Here is an 18,015-nt window from a genome sequence, read left to right as displayed (position 1 = left end):
CCTACTGCCAGATCGTTCAACTGTCGATATAGAACGACGGTTCTCACGTAGCTTGAGAAAAGTTACTGTGGTATTACAAAGGACGTTTACAAATTGAGCAAAATTGGAAAAGCAATAAGAAATAAAAGGCAGAGAAAGCAAATCTAAAGGGTTGCACCATTTTTTTTCCATTAGGGGTAGGTTTTCTATGATTAACGGATTCTTTGTGGTCAAAATTTTTCACCGAAAATGCATATCTTTAAACGAATATTGCAGGCTAGAAATACGTTCTATTTACACAAAAGCTTTCCCAGCAGTACTTATCCTTTAAGTCCATTATCTGTTCTCATGCACGCAGTTTCCCTATAATATCGAGCTTTGCAGGAATTTTTGAGGCATCCATCTTTGTATCCACTGTCCCCTCTGTCGCTCACTCTGTTTTCAATAGCATTCTGTTCTAATAAGGCTGAAACGTTTGCTTGTTTTTCCTAGGACGTCACCTTTGCGCACTCTATTCTAGGCACCGCCACTCTGTATTTGAGTGAATACCTTTCGCTTGGTTCTGCACTGGATCTCATTTTTCGGGTTGTTTTGTCAGACATTGGATCTCTAGGCCGAATCGAATTTGTGCAAGCGATCGAGAGAGACGGCAAAAGATTGGGGTCGAACGGGATGATAAGAGAAAAGTGCAGCAGGGTGCGACTTGGGCAATGATCCTCATAACGCGGCAACGGCTATCGTCGTCGGTTCGAAATTCAGCGTCGTTTCTGTCTGCAAGTCATAGCTAGGCCTGCCATGTTTAGTGACTGGTGCTTTTGAGCCACTATAAACATGGCGGGTAACTACACCACTGTTAGGTAGACAGGTGTGCCGGCGGTTGAGGTGTACGACGCAAGTATGGCGCAGTACAACTGCTTTCCGTAATCGCTAGCTCTAACTGCTGGTAAAACTTTTGAGTAGCATTACCATCCTATCGGACCCTCTTGTCGTTCCTGACCGGTTTTTCTGCCCGAAGCAGCAAACCTCTACTTCGATCAAGCGGTGCCTGCTGCACTAAGATCGCTAACCGTGACAGAAGAATAAAGGTGAAATTTTTGTTTAGTCGGCAGCAGATACAAGCCGCTGAGTCTTGTCTAGGCAGGCAGGCTTCTGTGGTCGGTAACGGTATTACCTCCGTCACTCAGGTTGAGCCCGAAAGCTTTCTGCAAGTGCATAACATACAATCTGCGTGCAGGCTATCTCCATATAATTGTAGCATATAATTTATGGTAGAAGTAACAATAAACCTGCATTTACATGCATGCAAAACAACTCAGCTGCGTCGAAGAAAAACTAAGCATACCGGCTGTAGGACCCAATTTGCGGTACAGTTGGGCAGGGTTTTCCATCTGCCGGGCAAAAGAAACTTCTTTCTTTGCTCATCGTATCTATAAGTAACATAGATTTGTATCACAGAGGATTTAGAACAGGGACCGGGTGAAACAGGACGCCGAACGCTATCTCTTCGATCTTAACTGACGCTCAAAACTATCAGCCACACAAATGCACGGTAAAGTGCTTCTCTATATGTTGCTACAGACGGAAGATCTAGGAAAATAGTTCATAAGAAAAAAAGTACTAAGGAAAACAATGGCCGACCTACAATGTGCTTGTTTCTTCGTTTTCAGCATGTGAGCACTTAAAGGCGGATGTCAGCAAGAGAAATAAGGAGAAACATTGAGCTGAAAAGGTCTGTTTGCATGATGACTCGTTGGAACAGGAGTCTAGAACACAAAGTACGGGCCATGCCAGCCAGTAACGGAAACATCTCACCAACGGGGAAACCGACCCCCGGCGGTGACGCCCCAGCATCAGGACGTCCTTCCGTTCTACTCAGTTAATGGAGGTATTCGCTTTTCAGCGGCGAAAGCAGACACAATGCATATTACGATCGTGCCTTCATTGCTACTATAGGGAACCCTCGACGACCAGCTTTCGGACCGATGTCTTCTCAGATCTCCTTACAGTGATGCGTATTTTCTCCATTACAAGACGTGTCTTCTTCGCTGTTCAATTCTGACTTGCATTACCTCCCTCCCCCATAGCTTGAGAAAAAAAAGTCACTACTATAGCTCGTGGCTCTGTTCTGGAGATGTTGTTTAATCGCCACCAAGTACTTGTCGAATCATTGTACTAACTCAGTAGGGAATTATGTCAAAAAACCACTGGTGTCAAAGACACGAATTTTTCGACTATCTTTAATCATCTGCCGTTTATTTGAGTCTGCTTTATTGTTTTTCTCGGTCAATTACAAGACAAAATGGCTTTCTTCCAGAGGAAAAATAATGAACAATAGACGCCATTAGTTTTTTCTTAAAAATGCATACACCTATTTTCTCGAATCATACACACTACTTTGTATCATGCCTTATATACTCTGTAGACGGTTTTGGGCTCGTGACGAATATTCTGGTGCACGGCGGTTGAAAGGGGGTCTTTTGGAACCATGTGCTGGTCGTGTCCAGAAGAGAAACATAGAAATATTGTTATGACGTTATAACGAATCCTTTGGAAGACAGATACGCCAATCTTTCAATCATTACCTGACGTCGCAGCCTATAACGAAAAGGTTGCGATTTTCTAGAGCTGTCGTTGAAAAGGTCGCCATAATGGAGATCTATACTAATTCACTGTTTCACTAACACTTTGTGGCTCTTCGACGTGAAATCTGCAATACACCATGTGCATAAAATCCTATGAATCGGGCAAGAAGCAGGAGAGAATACTTGTATTACTATTGATAAATGAAGTTTATACCTGGTAATTATTCCTAGAGTGCAACTAACGGCATGAAAGGATTGCGTCTTTCTTAGTTGTTCGAAAGCTGTTGAAGAAGCTCATAGAGCTGTATACTTAGTAACTTCGTAAACATACCGGTTCCTAATCATTCAGTTGGAGCCGAGAACTTCAACGATTGTTGTCATTAATAAAAATGGGAAAATTAGCAAATGACAGGTAATGCGTATGCCAGATAGATGATACATTATATGAGTCTTAATTCACACCAGGGCTCAAATAAACTAAACCTTAGCTTTTGGTTTCGCGGTCAGTTCTATAAGCGGGAGATCTCGCCGCTTGAATCACCTACGATTCAGTACATAGGTTTTACATCATGGAAAAATAGCGGCCATTTTTTGTTAAGACCCAAATGGGGTGAAATAGCCCAAATATAGTTTTAAACTTACAAGCATATTATCAAATTTCTTTGAATGGTCTAAGAATTATAGTGGCTTTGATTTATCCTCAATGCGATATCCATGAGGCTATGCCATTAAATAATCATAAAGCGCATCTGAACGGATTGCAATTCCTAAGAAGATTATACTTACAAATCCTTAACATTTTGCCCGTGTGATAGCCATTGTTTTGTGGGAGATGTGGTAGGAGATATGAATGAAAGAAAAAGCAAGTAGTTTAACTGGACGGCATCGGTCGTTAAGTGATTGTTTCCCCTCAAGATTGTCCTGGCATAATTTAGAAAATATAATTTTGCCGCGAATATTATTTAATTATTGATTGGTCTAGATTGTTGCACATGGTTCACAGCAGCCAATAAAGACGGTAGACCTACTCGAAAACTGAAAAGTCAATGTTCGAAGTCAGACTCGTTTGCATATCCTCTCATACCTCACAAGGTTCGGTCACGCCAACCTGTGTCACCGCGGTGACTTTGACCGCTTCATCTCCAAATGCCCATCAAAGACACCAACCATTCTTTTTCACCTGTAATTAGGATTCACTTCAGAAACTTGGAAAGGCTATGTATGTTAATCGACGAATTATCTAATATAATATACTATACAGTTCTCCACTAGATCTCCGAAGGCTGAAAGCATATTTAAGTTTCATAAGAGCAAACTAGCTATAGCAACCAATACATCCTCTGCCTGTCTAGGGCTTCCTAGGCTGCGACCATTCATGCAGCCTTGATAGGCACGTACTATAGGAGACCCACATAAATTAGCTTATTATTTGTGAAATGTCATCATATCCCGCGGCTGTCTTTAGACTCGCTGTGCTCAGCTTCGATCCGTAACTGACAAGTGTGCGTTTACTTCATGATGTTATTAAATAATGTATATTACAAACATTGCCTCGGCACCCTTCCGCGAGTTCCCAGCTTTACGTTCTACCTTATACGTGGCAAAGTCAACTGCGGTAACTCCGCCCTAAAGTAAACTTGGTGCACTTCTTTACTCACAAGAAGATAAGCGACCATTATTCAACTGGCATAAAAATGGCCGCCGTTCATATACTTACGAAAGAAAATTGATTTTGCTGCACAAGCCTTATACTGTTATTTTGGCCCACACGTTTGATTATAGTTGGTCGAAATGGGAAGTAAAAACAGGTGGACATTCCTTGGGCGAAGATTGGGGATGGGAAGTACCACACATGTCAAACTTACGTACGATTATCTAAACTAGAGATGTATTATTCTTCAAATAAAATTATTATAATTCAAGGTCATCTCATTTGTGTTGTCTATTCTGTTCGGCCACAGAAGAATTATGCCTAGCCGCGAAGCAATAAAACGTCATCGTATTCGATGTCAACGATAGCACTGTTTTAACTAAAGAAAAAAATGAAATACTCATACATGCATAAAGAAAAACGGCTACATTATCCCGTTTTAGGTCTTTTTGTGGCCTCCCAAGACAGAGTTACTGGTTGTCTGACGCACCGGTGGGGTCCGCACTAGAAAAGTAGCCAACACGGCCATCGTGTTAGCACGAGTCGACGGTACAGACCGCCGATGATGTTCAGTGAATGTATTCAGAGTCGGATTGAGGGCCAATGTCCGATACCAGTGTATCGTATCAAGAATGAAAGATTTATGAACCGTCGTTATGTTGCTGCCGTTCCTTTGCAGTGCCGGAATAGTACTAATAGATACAATGAGACGTATTCTTGCATTTATATTCTGCACGGGCACCGCATATAGCAAGAACTAAATAGAAACTGACTAGGCTAGCTCTCGAAGCCTTGAAGTAGAGGTACCATTAACGACACTCTAACAGCAATCAATTATTAATGTGTGTCAAAGTTACTCAAAGAACAGTTAATACTTGACGTATCTCCATCTGGTGTTATTTTACAATGTATTACGCTCAGATCGTTTGATATCAGAAAAGATGTTTAGCATGTGATCTATTTGTGTGTAGTAGGTCAATCGGCCAGCGAAGCTTCGGATCGGAAATCGCTCACGCTAGTCTAGCGTATCGTAGCCTTGGACGTTTCCTGAAGGCTATCCATGTGATAACAAGATGATAAAACAGCAGATTAAGCGGCGCTAATGACCTTCCATTTTGAACGGTTACTATGAAAAGGCGACCCTGAATTTGTCCTCTCTCCTGCAAAATGGAAGATAAAATAACGATAACTGTGGCACAACGCGTGTCTAAATGCCTGCTAGATATATGATAATAAGATAGGTTTATTAAGAAAACGATTGTTGATTTCTGGCACGATGCTTCGCTCAGCGTCACGCTATCTCCAGTGTGGGATATTTTCGGCCAAAACTTCGCTTATGGCCGCCCGCCATTTGCATTTTTTGTCTACTCTCCCACAGGTTGTGGTACTCTATTATACAATACGGGAACGATGTAGCTATAGACCAATGTTAATATGCATTTATATTAAAGACTTTCTGCAGCTACAGACGAGCTTCTGACGTGACGCGTTTTCTCGCTCTACGGCGGGGACTTATAGAAATGTATAAAATAAAATTGTTTTCATATCGAGCTAATAGAAACATGTTAACGAAATATGATTGATAACAAACACCAGTCACATGGCCAGTGCCAATCGGAGCTCTTTTCGCACGCTCGGAGTACAGCTGGTGCGATCAGTCTCTTTCTGATCTTTCTCATCGGAAATCTGTACAATAAGTTAGCTACGGAATTGCAGGATCCGTTGAGCAGCGAAGCCAGCATTTTCATTGTTATCGCAAAAGCTGACAAGTAATAGGAATCAATAAACTGAGCATTAGGTGACCTCGTTTAAGGGGTCTCGACGTACGATGAGCCATACCTGCAAGAGCATACATTACCTAACGTTACGTCGTTGATACAACGTATTCACTTGATAAATAAACACGTTATACTGCGTTGTCCTGACCGAGCATGGGGTCGAATCCTTCAGCTGCGGTCCGGCCGTCGAATAGCTTAAGTAGCGATCGGCTGTTGAATCGATTTCATCGGTTCACCGGAGCGACTCGTAGGAACATTGACGATGATGGTTGTTATCCAGAAAGCAAAACTGACTAAACTACGCACCCGTTAGCTGGCTCATTAGGGTGCGTTGTTTACTACCATGGGAGGTCGTTGACAAACTTAAATAGGTACACTTATATATTCTAAGGTGTACAGTATATATATATATATATATATATATATATATATATATATATATATATATAGCCTGGCGTACCTGTTGTATTTTCTAGTTGGTTAAAAGTGCTGTCATGGTTATTATGTTGAATGTCTAAGTTAAAATTATATACGTGCCATGGATGCAGGAGTAAAATTGCGGACACAGTGTATTTAGCTGGAATTGATCTTGTGATTAAGACGAGTACAACGACAGTATAAAGAAATGTCTAAATGATTTAAAGTAATGTCGAGGGTAGCAATAGGTTGTCAGCGATATTATAAAGGACGACCAGAACATCGCGAAACAACAGTCGAACGAATTAATGGATAAAATCTGATGAAGACAAAAATAGCCGGCCCAGTGTGGCGCGTATTTCAAAACAAATTGCATTTTATGAATTGCTTTCATCCAACAGAAATAGTAATTTCGTCGACACTGAAAATCATAGAGTTTTCAGTTGTACTTCGACAGGTCCTCGGTGGATCTGCGCCATCATAAGATGCACACTTGTTTATACAAACGGCCGCAGTGAATAGGTAGCAGAAGATACTGAAATCAGTGTACTTTCGAGCTTGTTTGTTTACCCGTTCTGTAATACGGGCGCTGTGGCAAACAGGTCAACAAAATAGCATTTACCATTTTACGACCTTTAGTTCTGGTGCTGGAAATCGTTATATTGTAGATGATTATTATTTGTTGATTTCATCGGCTCGTTTTCTTACAGTGTTGAAACTGTCGTGAGTATTGAATGTTTTTATTGAAAGTTGTTATTAATTATTCAGAATGATAGTCTACGTAGTTGTGGGCTGACGGGCAACGAATCGTTTGTCAGAGGTTATGGTTTTTGCTTAAACCTCACCGATACATTAGAACACTAGGGCAGCATTAGAACATGACGAATTTCTATGATAGCTTGGAAGCCTTAAAACCTAAGGAAGGTGTATAAGGAAAATGCAAATCTATCTGTAAGGTTGTACCAACTGTGGAGAGGGTACCAAGAGAAAAACACTATGAACTAGGTAGTACAGCAGCATAGTTTCATGAAACCTTACTGGGCATCCATCATAGTACGTCTGATCAGCTGTGTTAACCTTTCGAGCTTCTTCGCGGATGGATGACAAGGTTCGTTCACCCGAAACGAGCTGCCGACAACGGGCCGCATAGCGGCAAAGCGGGCCAGAAAACTTTGTTTTTTCTAAACTTTTATTTGACGGTAGAACAAAGGATTCTAGAAATAATTAGCAAACACATGCCAGTAAGTTTATGCTGAAGCCCATTTGGGTTCTAGGACGAAACAACGACTTTTTCATTTAACTTTGTTCATTCGATGTTTTTACCTATGCACTCTATATTATAATAGTAGCATTTTATAATCGACTAGAAAGACACTGCACAATTAAAGTACCATCCAGCTGCATAGCCGTGATTAGAGTACATCTGCAACGTTTCGATAATAGCAGATACCAAGTAAAAGGTTTTCCTTTTTTAATCAAAAGATGAATTGCCACATTACGGTTCAAAGTATCAGTTATAACTACTAAAATGGGCTACTTTTCTGAGCCTATAGATAGAGTGCCGATATTGCACTGTTTGTACCGTTCAACCTCATTCCGGATCTGAAGATCCCGTCTCTCCAGTATACACCTTTTTTTCAGTGATGCTAAGTTAGACAGATTTCACAGTAAGCTGCGAGCCTCACCAAAAAAAAACAACGGTAATGCAAAATAGATGAATATATATTCATTAGTAGCCTTTGCCACGTTCACCTTGTGAGATATACCGTTATGGTCTTCAGGTGTACAAACGAGATCAATGGGCTCAATCTTCAATGACTGGAAAACAGTTTATACGGGATTTGATACTTACGACAGAGGTTGCAGTACCGAATCAGTTTGTCTCGGACCGCACTCATAAGGCAAAAAATGACTAGTTCGTATATGTAGGAAAAAACTGGGGTACAGAGGGGGAAAAATAGTGGGAGATAATAAAGGGAAAGTAACCTTTTCTGGCGTATACATACACTAATACAAGGTTTGTTACAATAAAGCTAATGCGAGGACTTGTCCTCAACTTGCTACTGCGAATCTTAACATATAACAGCTGCCCATACACGTCGTGGTTCTGGGGCTAATTCTAGTTCTGTTATTATAGTTTGTTATTATTAATAGGGTTTTCAGTACTACCAACCAAGCCTGCGTATATTGAATGGACCTGGGGGTCGGCACAATGTAAGCACATACGTCCAATGAAATCAGATGAAAATGTTCCACGGATAAAACGTTTCTCTGATGGGCTGCTGAACGTATAGAGAATAGGCTCCGGAGTTAGCGTGGAAATGATGCTGGCAGTGAAGCCAAAAACTGTTGTATTCAGAAGACGCTTCATTAAAATGCACAACGGTAAAGCAGAAGAGGTTGTAGAAGAGCAAAATAGATATCAGATACGGCCATTGTGGATTAGAAATAGGTCCGCAAAAAGTTCCATTGACAAAAAAACTAGTTTATCGGAAAAAAAAGAAAAAAGCTGTTTGAGCATTAGTCATTAGTACTATTATATTGTGTCTTTTAGAAGAAATAAAACTACAGATCTTCCAGGTGACACCTTATAGGGCAGGGTCTATGCAACTAGTAAGGCTGTCATTTCTGATCGAATACTTTGACGAGACTTGATCTAAAGAAGATAGCCTCTACCATGACGCAGTGGACTGGTACACCTATGGGTTTAGTCAATATGATCAAAAAGAAAGTACAGTCACTGAAGGGGCATACAGATAACTAGAATCTAATTCCAATATTTACACGATTAATGATGAAGGTACTGAAAGAACGAAAGTTATTGCAGAAATGGAGATGCTTTATTCGATCTTTTATCTTTAAAGAAAACAGGACACGTGAGTAATCGCATTGGCCACCATGTCCTTAAAATAATGACCGCATTGATAGCCTTTAGACAATTAGTACATTGCCTATCAGAAATATCAGATAACTAACACTGTTTCCTCCTAGGCGTTCATGCCAAGCAGTAGTAGAGGATCTAGAACAGTGACTATTTGTCACAGAACGCACTTAGTTTATGCAATACTGTTCGATATTGAGGAAGCGTTTGATAAGGTTCAGTAAAACGTTCAAAGTTTCGCAAAAAAACTTTTTCGGATCTCTAGAATTTTCCTACCCTTATATGATTTTAATTGAGTTTATATAATAAGAATTTCAAATACGAACTTTGAACATTGAATCGGAAATAGACCTAGGCAACATCCAAAGTTTTGGCTCTGTTCTCTCGTTTTATCACTTTAGCTTGCGCGAGTCGTAAGGTTAAAATGATCCAAACATTATTGCCGAGACCAGAAGTCCAATTTCGCACTTACAACGAAATAACTTAGAATGATCTTACCGAGGGGTCTGACATTAAGCAAAAACTGACAAAAAGTAGGGTAAGCAAACAAAGGCAAAGCATGCTAACCCCGCTTCTACCAGAGACCCCAGAAAACCTCTATCCACAATGAACGTGTTGCTAATAATAGCGCATTGCATAAAGTAAACCTAAAACGGATCTGGTTAACCAGTTTCAGAACGTGGATGCTATAAAAAGTAGGACTCTGCAAATTGTTCTGGGCTTATCGCCCAGTAGAAAATACGTTGGTGACCGAGAATTTCACAGCCAGAGCAATCGTAGAAAAGAGGGAATTAAGTCAAACGAAGCGCACTGTTTAGCATAACCTGGCATGACATTGTATATGGGAATTCAAAGGTATAAGGGGCATGGGAATTCTACAATAAGCTTGCGGATGGCTATGCATACAGGCCACGCACAGATTAAGTCATCTTCAACTACCATACCAGAATATAAAATAAATTTACAAGAAGTGGTTATCTGTGTATTTACGACGATTGATCACATCTACGTAGTTCGAAATAACGATGGCTAGTTTTCCATGTTTTGGTGTTCGTTCCGTCATGTTAGTTAACAAAGAATAGTAGGTAACAAAAAAATTTTTTACACTAACAATAAGATCTACTTGCATAGTACTGTTCTTTCAAATCATTATACCGATAGCTGAAAATGCACGACGTACATTGCCCGACTGTTGAAATCGACTAACTTTCTAAAAAACTTACTTGTATGATGTTCAGGATACTTAATATTGACGATACAGGACACTAATTGGAACAATGCATACAAGGTGTTTTTTTGCGCGCGTACAGCCTTTATTTGTCCTTTAAACAGTGTGTATGTAAGGGAACAACAATAATATACGAAAATATCGCTCGATGAAACGCTTCGCAACACCCGTTACATCCCAGTTATCATTGGTATAGCTATGAAATGAAGGCCGTTTTTGCGTCTACCACTGAACATCGGCGCCTCAGCTATTCGACCTATCGTCACCATAGAAGTTCAAAGCAGGTTGGGGCAGTGATCCCACTGAACAGGCAGTGCATTGCCTATTCCGTAGCAAGTCTGCTCTAAAGAAATCATGCGAGATAATCAGATTTTTCACTCAGCTGGCTGTTGGTCCTTGATCACCTAGCTATGTGCGAAGCCGATTTAACATGCCAGTACCCGCACTGCGTGCAAATCAAAAAGGAGCGATGAATGTGCGTGCTTCTCTAGGCAACAGCATCATTTGGTAGCAATAGCACCAGTAGTCGTGCTAAACAATAGCTACCGTTGGATTCCTCGGCTAAGTCATAAACACCTGTGGTTATGGGATAGAAGTAGAGGAAGAGAGAGGAAAATAAAATAGGCAAACTCCCGGATTGGCACCGCTTCGCAATCGACGCCGATGCCAATATGCGACAACGTAAATAGGAACAAACAGATCCAGCTGGAATAAGTCCAAAATAACCAGTACTCTTAATTGTAACGAAACAGGTGGTCAATTATGGCTGACACAGACAAGTACATCTAGATACGCGTTCAGGTACAATTATATACATACGTAGAGATCGAGAACAACTCGTCGCAGATAGGTGGAAAGCAAGGCCAAGGTGTGTATGTAGTGTTTTCCCAACATGCTATAATTTTGTTAGGTGTTCGGATGTCTTGCGTTTATGTCCTAAATATAGATTAATGAAAAGTTACGCGCTGTGACGCTTTGTTTGAGTTACGTCTGTATACGATATACGATATTCTGGTTTATAAAATAATAGAAGTGACCTTTGTGATCCTTAGAACTTTGAATATTTATCGATATTGTCTTGACGATGCTAGGATAAAACTAGCGTATTGACCACATTATTCAATAGATATAATTGTACAATTTAATCATAGATAAATAACGTGACGATATAACGACGGACCAAAAAGTAATCTTCTAAAAATGATAAATTATAAGTAATATGTCTTATTACTTGTATACTATTTCATTAAGGTAATAATATAATACTGTCGCAGCTGATGTAATTATCCACAATAATAATACTAAAAATATAAATATCTGTTACAACAAGAGGATTCTTCAACAAACAAAAACAAGATCAGGCCAAAGTTAATGAGGGACACCACCGTTTAGTCAAGCTTAACTTCTTCCTAAAGATCTTCTTTTTCATTCGCCGCTTCTTTACAATGGGTCTCTATACAGTAATCAAACGTACAGAGCGCGAAGTACACACCCCATCATTCTTCTAATGCAAAACCACTGCTAATTCAGCCGTACACGCATATCTTACTACACTTTCTCGTCTGGAAAACAAATTATATTGTCTAATTAATTAATATAGACTGATTTAGAAAAAGAGAGATCGGACGCATACGCCTTCCAAAGAGCCTAAGTGCAGGCGGAGGCTAGAAGACATCACAAGAGTATGATTGCTCATTGAAGATTCCATACTATCTGCGAATCAGGTCAGAATGTACAAAGCTATCCATGAATTAGCCGTAATAGGCCGCATCCTGAAAGTCCTTGTTGAACAAGCGTGGCTCGTTGCTCTAAGACACTGTTGGGAATCATCCTAACAATATGCTATGGACGAGATCACTGTGCAAAGTGTACATATAGAAGTCATTGTTATTTGTATGCAAAGTCGAAGTAAGAAACATTTCATTTTGTGGTAAAACCTACCAAAAAGAGACCATAGCAGGAAGATGGCCTGTTCAGCCATCATAATCTCGAGACCAGCCACCACACCCAAAATAGAAATACCACATACTGTATGGCCACGTGATGCATGCATGTGTATGGATGATTATTTTGTTTTCTATAATTTATCAGTTGAGCACGATATTTATTATTGCTGCTTGCTTTTTCTTGGAAAACCACTTGTCGAAAGATGATTTCTGTGAAGCCAGCGATAGGACGAACTTAGAGGAGTTAGCGATGATTCGTTATATTTAGAGGGATCAGGACTTTCTATCATCTTGAAATAGCTGCTTTTAAGGAGTGCGACCTGATAAGTCGCGCGAAAATGGCAAGTCGACCAGAAAAATGTATTCAAAGAAAAAAAACAAGGAAAATGTCAGGAATATTTTTACGAGAATATAAAAAAAAATGTTTTTTTTTCAGTTCAAATTAAAATATCTAATAACTAAGTAATATAAGAGCTTTGGTTATATAAAGTGATTTTGCTAGCTAGGCAAAAATAACTATGTGACCACGTGAGCTAAACGTTTTTAATGCGATCTTTGAAAAAAAAAAAAGGATACTATTACGATATTGGATTCTGTGGCATGTCAGCATCTACCCAATGCAAAGTGTAATCAATCTGTGAAATCCAACAAAAGAAAGTTGAAACCTAGAGTTAGGGGAACGTAAGCTTGAAGCTGAAGTTCTATATCAATTGAGGCCTTGTGAAGCGTATAATATTTTCCTAGTTCATTGAAATCTATATTATGGCTCATCTAAATGAATCCAGTTTGTGGGATAGATCAGTACGGTGTTCAAATACGCTGTGCTTTATTTCCTATGTAAAGCGCGAAAGGGGAAGCCGAATGATCTAAGGATGATACAAAATAAACATTTCGATTACGATGTAATTTATTAAAAATGTAGTCTGCTTGGCGTATTTTGCTATAAAGGTCTATTGTTGATCAAATTGTATTTTTTTAGTCTTCAACCTGATATAACGAATACTTAAAGTCGCAGAGGTTTTAGATATATATGTTCCTCAAATGGTGTAAGCAAATTTGAGCCTAGATCTAGAACGTAATCGTAGTTGAGAAACTTTCAAAAAGTGTCCAAATTGCACTTTTGCTTTATTTTTACTGTACAAATGAAGAATCTTAAGATAAACTATTGCACAGTAATAGTACTAAAACACAGTAGTAATAAAAAAAAATGTAAAATAAAATTTGCATTGAAAAAAATGCTCTCAGAACATAGGAAATTTTTCGCGTAGGTACCGGTGCTGAAACGTATCAAGGCGGGAAAAAATATTTTCCATGATAACCCCCAGTTAGTTCAGTTATTATCAGTTATCAACTTGGAATAAAAGCCCTGAGCAGTGTTCATAATTAGGTTGTACATAAAGATAAGTGTTATCTAGACATTATCTTTCTCATTTGTTGTCTTGAATTTAAAATTAATGAAAAAAAACTCATCAAAGATCAATACATAATCGTTCATAAAGCAACAGTATGATATTCATGAGGTTCATGATGTCATTTTTGATAACTTTATTGATGCTACCACCGACAAAAATAATTCAACCTAAAGTTCAGCTGTAAGGGAGTGCATTAGCATCCCGCCAGACTGATTCACATCTAATGTGACCAAACTACTCAAACCTGTGCAACGCAGCTATTGCAAATAGACGACTTCTACATATCTTCAATGGGGGAGCACCAACAAATTCGGATACATCGAGGAAATACCAGAAAAGTATGCAGGTTTTAGCGGATAAGAACAAACTCCCGAACCCTCTAACTGTGTTTTAAAGTTTTTGTGACATTCGAGGGAGCACAGACCGGTTGGCCGTAGTGACACACTTCCCGTCCAGATTCTCGTGGGTAGTGGCAGCAGTTCAGATTTCTGTTCTACCGTGGAAGTGACACGTGCGTGGTAGTAGCGGTGCAGAATAAGCGGGAACAGCTGCTTTTGTTATGACCGTATCCACACATACTAAACAAATATGTGCACTTGAGTACAAGTACGCGCGGAGCTCAAGAGAAAACTGCAGTCGGCAATATGTAGCGATGCGCATATAAATGTTCCCCGCCGTAGACGTAAAAACGTTTCGATTTGCTTCCATTGAATTTGATAAGGGTTCCTTAAACACAAGCATCATATGCAACTATAGCGTACGTATGTTATGACTGCATACGGTGAACGGTTGTATACATGCAGTGAACTAGCCACGCCATAGATTTCATTGTTATTCAAAATGTCCCTAGCTTGCGATTCTTATTGCATTAGTTGAACACTGGTAGGCCACCTTCGTAGGATTCCTTCAGAAGACCCTAATTATTAGGCATTTCGCCGCAGTATTATGAGAGGTCGACAGTGCCATCCGTATCCTGGGTTGGGATCTGGCGGGTATTGTGCTGTTTCACTACAGCGGTGGCAGCACCTACGGCGGGGAACGCGCGATCTACGGACACAGTCGAGAAATCAGAAGGTAGAGCGCTATTCTCAAAAATAGGGTAATAGGATTCTAGTGATACAAGCTGTTACTTGAGTTCTGTTTGCTCGCTTGGCACGTTCGATAGAATCTGTCTATGTGATGCTACGATAAATGCCCTTAATTAACAGGTGCCGTTCCTGGTATGGGCTTTACGATGTTATTCTATAATATACGCATTATAAATAGAAAGAATCAGGCTAGCATTTATCTGATTCGAATGACCAGAACAGCTGCTGCTGTGGTAGACCCGAAATGGACTTATAATAGTTCAACAACTTCCGGGGAAATATCAATAAAGAACGCATACGTATACGGCCTATATAGGCTTACAAGTTAAGTTTATATGGACTCAAGCTATGGTCACTAATAACTTGTGCAAAAAAAGGTCACTCACTCACTCACTCAGTCACTCACTCACTAAAGCTACGCAGGAAGGGCCACCTTCCGGAAGATGAAAATTCTCCTACCAAATATTCGGCTAGATGTTATGATTCACAACTATTTAGGATTAAAAAAGATATATCCAAATTTATGATCCGCGAAATATGTAGCTAGAAGCGATCGTATGGTATGATTCAATGGATTAACTTTTACTTTAGAACGCAATTCGTTCCTCAATAAGTGCTAGAGGCTGTAGCTTTAGGATATGCAAAGCAATTATTGAGAAATAAATTATTTTTGAAGTCAACTTACTGAAACGCAATAGTGGCCTACTTTGAAATTTGGTCGTAAGGAAATCCAGCAGTTACGCTTATACAAAATATCAGATTCACATCTATTGTAAAAACCTGATTCCCTAATAAAAACGTTTCTTTTTCAAAAACGGTGCAGTTTAGGTCTTTTTTCTTTACAGAGAAGTTATGCTATAGGGCTCGAAAGAATAGCCTTGACCCTTTCCCAAAACTTTAACCATTGTACGAATTTTTCTATTTGAAAGTATCTATAGCAAAAATAATAATAATTACAGAATAAAATGTTTACATTTTGTTCTGTAAAAGGAACGTTGATGTGCCATAAGGCCTATGTACATCGTTGACATTTACTCACCTGAGGCATCTCGCCTGTATATTTCAGCCTGCGCAGGTATCTGTCATATATTAAACAGGATTATAACAGCGTCAAACCTGTTCTGGATAGACTCATGTATCCACATACATGAACATTCGTTGTTTAGAACTTGGTCGGACACTTCGATATTATAGCATAGACCCATTCGACAAAGAACTGCATAAATAGGATAGATACACAGAGGAAAAACCCAGAATCTCAAATGGGACATTTGTTTAACGTTACGGAGTTCTAATAGTAATTGCTTGTCGTTTACCACACTGACTGTAGAGAGACGGCTTTATGAACAACATGTAGACATCTCAATACGGCCTTCAAATGTGTATAATGTTCTGACATTGAAGTTATTTTCATGCAAAAAAAAATTATCGCTAAATTGTGCAACGCAATGAAGTAAGAAGGCGTTGCATTAGGATATTATAGGCTGCGCATTACATAAGGGTCTCCCCTTAACTTGACAAGTATGATTGTCATATATAGGATTATTGCTTTTCCCTGTATCGTATTTCCGATGTTGGTCGGCTTTGAAGAGCTGTGTGTGACCAAACTAGAAAATAGAAAACAGACACATTATCAAGCGTCAGCGTAGAATAATTATAATAGATAATTACAGTTTTATTATCTGCGAATCGTGTTTACCCTCAGTAGAGTTCATACAAAGCTGTAATGAGTATAAGTGAACAATAGAAATTATCTGACCCTGACTGTGTCTAATGTATAGAGCTGCTATGTCATATTTATCGTAATTTCGGTGATGTTAAATTTTTGTTAGAAGAAGCTAACTAGCTACGGCCTTTTGTTATGCATACATTGATTTGGAAGTAGATTCTCTTGCTCTTCCTTTTGTGCCATCTTCACCATACGCGCCTATCACAGTTAGCACGCGTTACGGTCATGCTCACGGATGCTGTGAGCGGACGCTTGCAGACCTACAACAGACATAGGCACGTGCGCACTCACAGGCGGCCCTTGTATTATGCGTGTTCTCTTCATCCAGGATTAGGTGATGCCAGAACAGCCATTCGGAAATGATATATTTTTTTTTGCTTCAAATTAGGTAAAGGTATTTTATGCTTGGCTGATAACCTGATGACGCACGCAACGGTAGACTACGTGTCGCGCAGCTCTTCAATTCTACCAAATAAGCACACGAATCAAGAGCTCAAAATGCACAGAAGCATATCTTCATTGGTGTATCGTTAAGAGGTTCGCTCGGATACCCAGGCGAACATTTAGCGACCAGAAAAGCAAGCTCAATTAATGTATATATTAATCTCGCATTGTTTTTATAGTAGGCTAGAGCTTTTTTGGGCCTTTGTCAGAGCCTGTGACGGAATGTGAACGCCGTAGCTGAACTCGAGCGTATAAGCATTAATGCAGTATATCTAAGACGCTACAACATGTCTGGTCGACCGGCAGCTTCCTGCCGGAAAATGAAATGCTATAAAAAGCGTCTCGGCCCATCAAATTTCTGAAAGGTGAAGACAAGGTACACGGGGCTATCTGTGCGTAAGGCAGTTGGTTGAAGGTAAAGCTTGGTGACAAACAGTTTGATTTGGTGTACATCGCTGAAAAGTTTTGTATCTTAAAAACACCACAATATATATATATATACAAAGTCAGTACGTCATGGTTAGTTGGGTATTATGAATATTCTACTCGTCACTTATTTAAGAAGCACGACAAGATAGACAAGCTTAGGCTGCGTCTGGAGGTGTGATCCCGTGCGCGCTGTTACTGATTCCCTTCTGGCATACTACTTACAATATTATACCAAGCCCCGGATTGACCTACAATTGTCTATTGGTGGCAGGCTATTTCAACTAATTCCAGCTAATTGTGATTAGGTCTGCCGGATTCGAATGGTGTGCACTCATTGACTTGTCACTCCTGTACCGTAAGAGTTAGCGTGATGTAGAATGACTAAGTAGTTGAAGATATCATCAGATATTACTGCCCTATTTACAGCGGCTGAAAGTAGTGCGCCAATGTA

At 39.7% G+C, this 18,015-nt stretch overlaps 1 protein-coding gene across 18 annotated transcripts in view; it reads left to right on the top strand.

Moving 5' to 3' along the window:
• Positions 1-18,015, top strand: part of mAChR-A (muscarinic Acetylcholine Receptor, A-type) — a 272,404-nt gene that overhangs the window by 133,705 nt on the left and 120,684 nt on the right. For 12 of the 18 annotated variants that reach the window (XR_015326118.1, XR_015326117.1, XR_015326107.1 and 9 more), the window contains one exon: positions 1,647-4,488. The exons of the other annotated variants lie outside the window; for them this stretch is intronic. The gene's annotated coding sequence lies outside the window, so the exon portion shown is untranslated. Of the gene's footprint in view, positions 1-1,646; positions 4,489-18,015 lie in introns of those variants that run through there. 18 annotated transcript variants of the gene reach the window in all.

Source organism: Varroa destructor, unplaced genomic scaffold (genome assembly GCF_002443255.2).
Source record: "Varroa destructor unplaced genomic scaffold, Vdes_3.0 BEIS01000004.1, whole genome shotgun sequence".
NCBI lineage: Eukaryota > Metazoa > Arthropoda > Arachnida > Mesostigmata > Varroidae > Varroa > Varroa destructor.
Note: the sequence above shows the minus strand (reverse complement) of the source record. Positions and strands in the feature narration are given on the sequence as shown.